Source organism: Hippopotamus amphibius, chromosome 8 (genome assembly GCF_030028045.1).
Source record: "Hippopotamus amphibius kiboko isolate mHipAmp2 chromosome 8, mHipAmp2.hap2, whole genome shotgun sequence".
NCBI lineage: Eukaryota > Metazoa > Chordata > Mammalia > Artiodactyla > Hippopotamidae > Hippopotamus > Hippopotamus amphibius.
The window spans coordinates 114,968,861-114,977,791 of NC_080193.1; the positions used below are offsets into that span (position 1 = coordinate 114,968,861).

At 35.5% G+C, this 8,931-nt stretch overlaps 1 pseudogene; it reads right to left on the reverse strand.

The window, feature by feature from the left end:
- Positions 1 to 5,404: 5,404 nt before the first annotated feature.
- On the reverse strand, positions 5,405 to 6,656 carry LOC130859581 (tumor susceptibility gene 101 protein-like; annotated as a pseudogene).
- Positions 6,657 to 8,931: the final 2,275 nt, after the last annotated feature.

Genomic DNA, 8,931 nt, shown 5'->3' on the forward strand with positions numbered 1-8,931 from the left:
GAGTAGCCCCCGCTCATTGCAACTAGAGAAAGCCCGTGTGCAGCAACGAAGACCCAACACAGTCAATAAATTAACTTAAAAAAAGTTTTACCTTTAAAAAAAATATTGGTTTTCAAAATAGAAGTAGAACATATTAATTCCCTTTATGATTTAGTATGTATAGACAACTATCTTCTTTTCCTGATAAACAAGCATATAATATATGGGATTCCAAAAAAGTATTTTATATTTATTTTAATCCTAGAAGATTTAGAGGGAAGTCTTGATTTTCTTTAAGTTCAGGGTAGATATAATTCCTTCCTGCTTTATTTCTTAACATAATTTAAATTTAGTAGTATCTCATAGGATTCCCTCAAAGAAGATTCAGGTGTTTGAAACAAAAGCCTGAAAAGATGATTTGCATGAAATTGTCATATTAACAGGACCTATGGTGATAGATTTTAGAATCTGCTCTTTGGCACATTTTAAATGGTCAGTATCGTCCCACACACATACTCACACATACACTTACCAGAAGTCACTGGTCATCTATTACAGTAACAGAGAACAGAGAAAGGACAAATAATGTCAGTAAATAACCATTGTATCTATCAATTGCTGGGTAATGAATCTACCCAAAACTTAATGGCTAAAATCAAAATTATTTATTTTGTTTATGAATCTTCAATTTGACAAGACTCTATAGGAAGAACCTATTGTTACTCCACTCAGCATCACTTGAGGCAGCTTGAAGGTTAGAGACCAGAGTCTGTGAGACACCATTTACTCATACAATTGGGAACTGATGCTGCTGTTCACTAGAATGTTAGCTGGGTCTTTGGCCAGAACATTTCCATGTTGTCTTTACATGTGGCTTTCCATGCTCACAAAATTGTGGCAGGGCTTCAAGGAAAAGCATCACGAAAAGGGGAGGAAGACAAGTAGAAGGTGTATCAACTTTCCAAATTAGCCTTGAAAGACATCAAGTTACAAATCTTCCACATTCTATTGGCTAAAAGCAATTAGTTAAAATCACCTGATAATCTAGTGATGGAAACTTACATTCCACCCTTTAATAGGAGAAGTGTCAAAGAAATTATGGACTTTAGTTTTTTTTTTAGCGGTATTCCTGAGCTATGACATACAATAAAATACATATGTTAAAAGTATAATTTGATAAGTCAAAATATATATACACCTATGAAACCATCACTACAATCAAGATGAAAACATTGCCATAACCCCCCAAAATTTCCTTGTGTTCTTTGTAATTCCTTCCAATTAACCCTTCTCATCCTGTCTATCCATATATAGATATTAGTTTTTTTTCTGTCACTATAGATTAATTAGCATTTTCTAGAACTTCATAAAAATGGAATCATGCAATGGATTTTTTTTGTCTGGCTTGTTTCACTCATAATTATTTTGAGATTGATCCATGCCATTGCATGTATCAACAGTTAGTTATTTTTATCACTGAATAGTATTCCATTGGCTGGATATACCACAATTTGTATGTCCATTCAACAATTGATGTACATTTGTATTGATTCCATTTTTTGGATATTATGAACAATTCTACTAAGAACATTTGTGTACAAGTCTTTGCATGGACATTATCATTTCTCCTGGGGAAAATACCTAGGAGTAGAATGAGTAGGTCATATGGTAGAAGTATGTTTAACTTTTTTTAAAAAATGCCAAATTTTTTCCCCCACTTTCATTCTAAGCTCCCACATACAAAGAGTTTGAAAATTGTCACTCCATTCCTTACAGGAAAATGCTGGACTAAATCAACAACGTTCTTCATGTGATTAATATGGTTAGGACTCCATATCAGAGAACAGAGGTTTCAGAGAAAACCACCACCCTGAAATCTAGAGAGAGAGATGAATTCAGACCATCCAAGATTTGCTTATATAAGGCAGGAGATCCTCAACACCATACACTGGTAGAACCATTTCCTTAACTAATAATTTTGACAAATTTCTAGAGACTAAGTACAGACTAGTGTGAGAAAGTGAGACAATTCTAAAGGCTGAAGTAATAGAGGATCCCCTAACTCTTTCATGGACTTTCCTTCCAGGAAGCCCAATGAGTTCTCATGATGAGGAACTGAGAATAATCTCTTCCTGGCTCTGGAAAGGGGAGGGAAAGAATAACCATTGTGAAATCTATCTAGATCCTTCTCCTTAACAGAAACCTACTCTCCAGAGGGAAGGATTTTACCGAAAGGCTTATCACAAGGTTTTGCTAAAACATTGTCTCAGCTGGAAAAAGAAAATTCCACCCACTCCAGCCTGCCTCAGCCTTTGTGTCCAAGCTAAAGGGAAAATAGAAAATGATACTCAACAGGGGAGAGGATCTCAAGGAAACAGATTGAGAATGCTGCACCAGGGAAAAAAAATAGAGGGAAGAGAAAGATAAAAAGCTACACCCCTGGAGGAGGGACAAAAACTCTAGGAAAGGCTTCACTCTGAGATATAGGCCTATTAAAACAATGATATTTAAAAAGAAGATCATAGAACACCCTGTCCCCTATCATCACTCCAAAATGCCTTCACTATAACAGTGGAAATATCTGAAAGATACAGATGCTCTCTGAAGAACAGAACAAAGGTAAACCCCAAAGCCATAGCGGGAGATGAAATAAAGACATTTTAAGAATTTGAAGCCTCTAGTACTTATAGCTATAACAAATATTAAACAAAACATATCTCCTCTATGTAACATTAAAGGCTTTTTAATTTCATTACCTATTACCCAAAACAACATGTCCGGATTTCAAGACCACCAACAAAATACAGAAAGCAAGACAAAAATGAGTGAAAACAATGTTTGAAGAGACACAACAATCAAAACCAGATTCAGAGATGACACATATACTAGAATGATCAGACAAGGAATTTAAAATAATTATGATTAATATGATTAGGACTTTAATGGAAAAATTAGAAAACATTCAAGATCAGATGGATAATGCCAGTGGAGAAATGAAAACCATAAGAAAGTTCAAAAAGAAATGATGTTAACTAACAGTTCATAGGTTGGTTAAAAAATCAGGTAAGAAAGCTTCTTTCACTTACCAATTAGCTAAGAGTTTTTTTACTAGGAATGTTGGATCTTGTTAAATGAGTTTTCAGCATTTACTGAGATGCTCACGTAGCTTGTCTGTTTTTAGTCTGTTTACATTGATAGATTTTCAAATATTAAACCAAACTTGTTTTACTTGGTTAAACCTCACTTGGTCATGATATATTACCCTTTTTAGACATTGCTGGATTTGATTTGCTGAATTTCCGACAAAACATTTCCCATCTGTGTTTTTGAGGAATGTTTATTTTCTCTCCTGGTATTGTAATAAAACTAATGCTAGCTTCAAATTATAAGTTGGACAGTGTTCTCTACCTTTCCATTTTCTAGATTTTAGTATTATTTCTCTTTTGGTTGACTCACTGAATTTCCTAGTAAAGCCATTTGGGCCCAGCATTTCCTTTGTTTGAATGTTTCTAGTTACAAATTCAATTTTAAAAATAGATATAGGAGTATTCAGATTGTCTATGTCTTTTTGAATGATCTTTGGTACTTTGTAGTTTTCAATAAATTTGTCAATTGTATCTGTTTCAAATTTATTGACATAGCATTGTTGATAATATTTATTATCATTTTAGTATCTGACAAATCTGTAGTGGCATCACCTCTTTCATACCTTACATTGGTAATTTCTTTCTTCTTTTTTTCCTGATCAGTTGGGCTAGAAGTTTATTAATTTTATTAATTTTCTCTAATAATAAGATTTTAATTTTTTTCTATTGTTTTCTGTTTTCTACTTCATTGATTTTCACTCTTATCTTCTTACTTGGGTTTTTAATTTGCTCTATTATTCTAGTTTTCTAATTTCTTTATATGGAAGGTCACTGATTTGAGTTTTGGACTTATTTTCACAGGGGACTAGCATACTTTTAGCAATTCATGCCAGATAGTCAATAGGCAAAATATTTACTACCTATATGTATTATTTAGGGTTCTCCAGAGAAACAGAATCAATAGGATATATAAATACAGATACAATATATTTTACATAGGTTTATATGTATATATTTATATATCTGTATCTATATATTCGTATCTATATCGAGAGAGAGATTGATTTATTATAGGAATTGGATCGTGTGATTATGGAGGTGAAGTCCCACAGTCTGCCATCTGTAAGCCGGAGAGCTGGAGAACCAGGAAAGCCAGTGGTGTAATTCAATCTGAATCTGTTGTCCAAGTACTGGAGAAGACAGGGGTCTCACCACCAGCAGAAAGCAGATTAGCCCTTCCTCTGCCTTTTTTGTTTCATTCAGGCCCTCAATGGATTGGCTCTCCATTTGTGAGAACACATTTTCTTTATTCAGTCTACTGACTCATATGTTGAGCTCTTACAGAAATATCCTTATAGGCACATTCATAAATAATGTTTTACCAGCTATCAGGGTATCCCTCAGCCCAAGCAAACTGACATATAAAACTAATCATGACACTACGCTACTCATATTTAACACTTTTTGTCTGGCACATAGTCATACTCTGTTTAACACTACCATTTAATGTTGTATTCTTTATATCCTCACATGGTGTAGTAAAGCAAGCACAGCTCTGGGTTAAAAGACCTAACCTAGAATCCTGCATCACCCACTTATTAATCTACATAGGGCTCAGTTTCCTAACACTAAGATATGAGTATAGTAATATTCCTCTAGGAAGTTGAAAGCACTAAATGAGATACACCTGAGACTGCATTTCCAAAGCTTCAGTTCATTTGTATTTGGTTTTAACTTTATTCTAAGAATCTGATCACTACTTCCAGTAGTGGGAACTAAAGTGATAATTTAAAATATAGTAATCATCCCTCTCTCTTCGCATCTCTCATATTTAATTGCTGTATTGAGTACATCTTCTTTTAAGTCTAAATTTATTTTAAAATATTAAGCAAAATTTACCCCAGGATAAATCACCACAATACTTTCTGTTCTGTGACCACGACCTCCAAAGTACTGTGTTTAAATCAATATTGTCCCATTACTAAACAGAAGCCATCAATGCTATAAGATATATCTGTATGATACACGGAAACTTTAGGAGAAAAAAGGGACACTAGTACATAACTGGCATGAAGAACCCAAGTGCAGATGACCAGCCAAAATTTTCCCTTTTTCTCAGTTATTTTGGTATCATGTAAATGTAGCTTCTTCTTTTTTGTTTTTAAATACAACAAATTTTATTTAGCATAGTCAGTCCCAACATTCAGCACAAAAGGAGTTTACAGAGGATAGGAAGTGCATTAATAAAAGCCAGTCTTTACCAAAAGAAAACAGAAAATATATTATTGATTCAAAATATTTTACACTTGAATGATAAACTGCAATAACTTATTCTGGGAAACTACTGATATAAGAGAAAGGAAGAGAAGAAAAGAATGCTTTAGAAGAGCTCAATCTCCAGCTGGTATCAGAGAAGTCAGTAGAGGTCACTGAGACCGGCAGTCTTTCTTGCTTTCTGCATTAATGCCCTCAGCTGGAACTGTTTACGGGACACAAGATGTACATGCTTCAGGAAGACGTCCAGGTCTATAACTTCCCGCCTCAAGGTTCTCGCAGGTAAAAGACAGTGTCTTCAGTAGCATTTTCCTCTGCATACAGATTTAGGATCTGTTTGTATAGTGGGGCTGTGGGAATGATAACTTCATCAATATCATTGTTTTCAGATTGATTTTCCATTTTCTCCAGAGCAGAACTGAGTTCTCCATCCTTCTTTCTCAAAAGTCCTATGGTTTTATCAACCTCAGCTACTTCTTGATCTAAAAGAATAACCACCTCTTCCAGTTTCTGGTGACCTTTTTTCAGGTCTTCTTCTCTTTGTTTCAAGGCACTGAGCTCTGCCTGGGCACGATCCATTTCCTGCTTCATCCACCATCTCAGTTTGTCACTGACCGCTGAGATGAGGGAGGCTCAGATAGTGTCTTCACTGATTGTGCCACCCCTACTGGGGCCAACAGTAGTCACAGGAGGCTGGGAAGGGTACTGGGAACTTGTTGTGGCAGGATACTGACCGCCAGGTGGGTAAGGACAGCCTGGGTAACCACTAGGATTGGGAGGGTATCCGGATGAGTATGCAGAAATTCCACTTGGCATGCCTGGCATGTAGGAAGTATTTGGTGGCCCTGTTGCCTGGTATAGTGGATAGGATGCTGAAATAGTAGGACGAGCGAAGACTGGAGGTTCATCTCCAAACACCACAATCATGACTTGAGTAAGCCCCAACAAGTCTCACTGTGGGTGTTTCCATTCATGTAGATAAGGAAGATATATCTTCCTATTAGCAACCACATGCTTTCCTGTTTTAATAGTCATTGAACTAGTAAGCTTAACAAAACAGATAGGGGGATTATATGGGTATGTGTCCAGCAGCCACAGGCATATTGGAATATCACATGTATTACCTCTAAGAGGTCCAGGAATTGTTCCAGTGAGGTTCATTGCTTCCCTGGAACTGCCATCATTAAAAACATATGAATCCAACACAGGTTTGAGATCTTTGTATAAAGTAATAATACTGACCGTCTCACATACAGTTAGGTCTCTGTATTTGTACTTGGACACCATTTTCTTGAGCTGGCTCTCTGACCCAGCCATGGTGGCCCGCCTCACGACTCGCATCCCTGTAGGCCATGTAGCTTCTTTTAAAAGGGGATTTGACAATGTTATAATATAGTCAGTGACTTGCTGATATAATGTGGACTAATACTTGTATTCTGCATAGTCATGTCTATATAAAAATGTTAATTAAACTGAAATTTTATTTCAGCTGGTTTAATTGAAATAAAAAGTCACTGTATTTCTTCTTATTTTTTTGCCTAACCCATTTTTAACTGAAAATATAAATTCCTTAGGAGAGTATTATAAACTAGGCCATGCTATTGAAATAGTAAGTAAATAAAAAGAAGAACTTGAAAAGTCACAACCAATTCTGAGATAAGATATTGCAGGTACTGTGGTAAAATATTTGTCCTAAAGTTATTTTGCTAAGCCATGAATAAACCAGGGTGAGAAAATATTAAGTTCTTGAAATTCTGTATGCTTACATGAGCAATATAATTTTTCTTTGTATTTGTTATAGAGGCTAGAAAAAAAATCACAGCTATGAATTCTCTCTATATTAATATATGGATTGGCATCTATGATTGAAAGATTGAAAGTTTCAAACATATTAAATATAATGTCCAGTCTCATTTCTAGCTATCAATCTAGGAAATGCCGGCAGAGGTTTATTTCCATAGTCATATTTCATGTTTTCATTACTACTTTTTTTTAATAAGGCAAGGAAAAGTTGCTTCCTCATATAATTGGTAATTTGGAAGATGGTGGTGATTTTTTTTATTTTAAAAACAGACTGTATGTTGCTTATATTATCATCCATGAGAGTAGTGGATCAGAAAAAATTTTTAAATATTTTAAATATTGAAATTGATGCAGTAGTTTGAATTATAGCAACAATTTCATTACTATTTTATTTTAGCCCTATTTGAAGATAAAAATATTTTTGAGTGGGTAAAAAGAAAATGACCAGACTAGAAAGTGACTAGATTTGGGTGAGGAGGATGAGCTGAGAAGGCTAAGAAACCAGGAAAATCTTTATGTTCTAAGGATTAAAAAGTACTCAAAGAATGTAAGACAAAATAAATATAATACTGTCCGTATCACTTAACTGATCAGTGCGACAGCTGGTCAGTATATTTTCCAGAAAATATAAAAAATGGTAATAAAATAAAAAAAAAATCTAAAAGTCCCAGGACAATATGTGCTCAATCAAAGTGACATATCAGTAGCCACATGTGGAAACATCCAGCTTTTCTTCATAAATTTAAACCCAAGATATCACAGGCTGACATTTACGCTGGAACCTTATGGTACAGAAATGCAGGAATGAAACAACCCTGTTCTTCACTTTCCCTTCTCCTCGAGGTTTCTTTTTATTAATGCCACTATCAAGCTTATCTCAGTGCAGTTGTCCTCTTAAACTATTAAGCTTTTCTCTTTCCATGTTTACCCAAGCAGAACTAAACCCTTGTTTGGAAAGTAAAAAAAAGAAAAAAAAATTAAGATAAAATTGAGTAAAATGATTAAATAAACCCAGAGAGTATTCATCTAGATTAGTGGTTGAAAACTGGTGACATATGGTCCCCCAAGGGTTTTATTTAGATTATAGGCTCTTTTAGGACATTTCATTCGCTGCTAACTTTTAAAATTTCACAGAAAAATTCCAAAGAAAGTATACCTGACTTCTCTTGAGAATGTCGGAAGCACTGGCAACAGTGGGCTGTGTTCCTACACACCAGCAATTGACTAGACACAGGAGCTTCTACTTCCGTATGTTACCTATTCTCTCTCCAATTTTTCACACTTACAGTAAAGTCCATTTCATCTAGTTAAATTAATGGAGTGGAGTAGGTTTTATTTGAACTGGGTCAGAAACTCATAAGAATACAGTCAAGGTGTTGATGAGAACTGCAGTCATCTATACCTTTCTGAGTTTACTCACAAGGTTATTAATAGGTTTCACGTTCTCCTGCCTTTTGGCTGAAGACAGTAGTTTCTGGCCACTTGGGCCTCTTTGCAGGACTGTTCATATCACGGAATCTTGTTTCTCCCAGAGTGAGGGATGTAGAGAGAGCAAAAGAGTGTGAACAAGGGCATTCAAGATAGATGCCACAGTCCACTCACAATTTAATGTCAAAAGTGACATCCCGGGACTTCTTTGGTGGTGCAGTGGTTAAGAATCGCCTGTCAATGCAGGCAACATGGGTTTGATCCCTGGCCCGGGAAGATCCCACATACCATGGAGCAAATAAGCCCATGTGCCACAACTAATGAGCCCGTTCTCTAGAGCCCACAAGCCACAACTACTGAA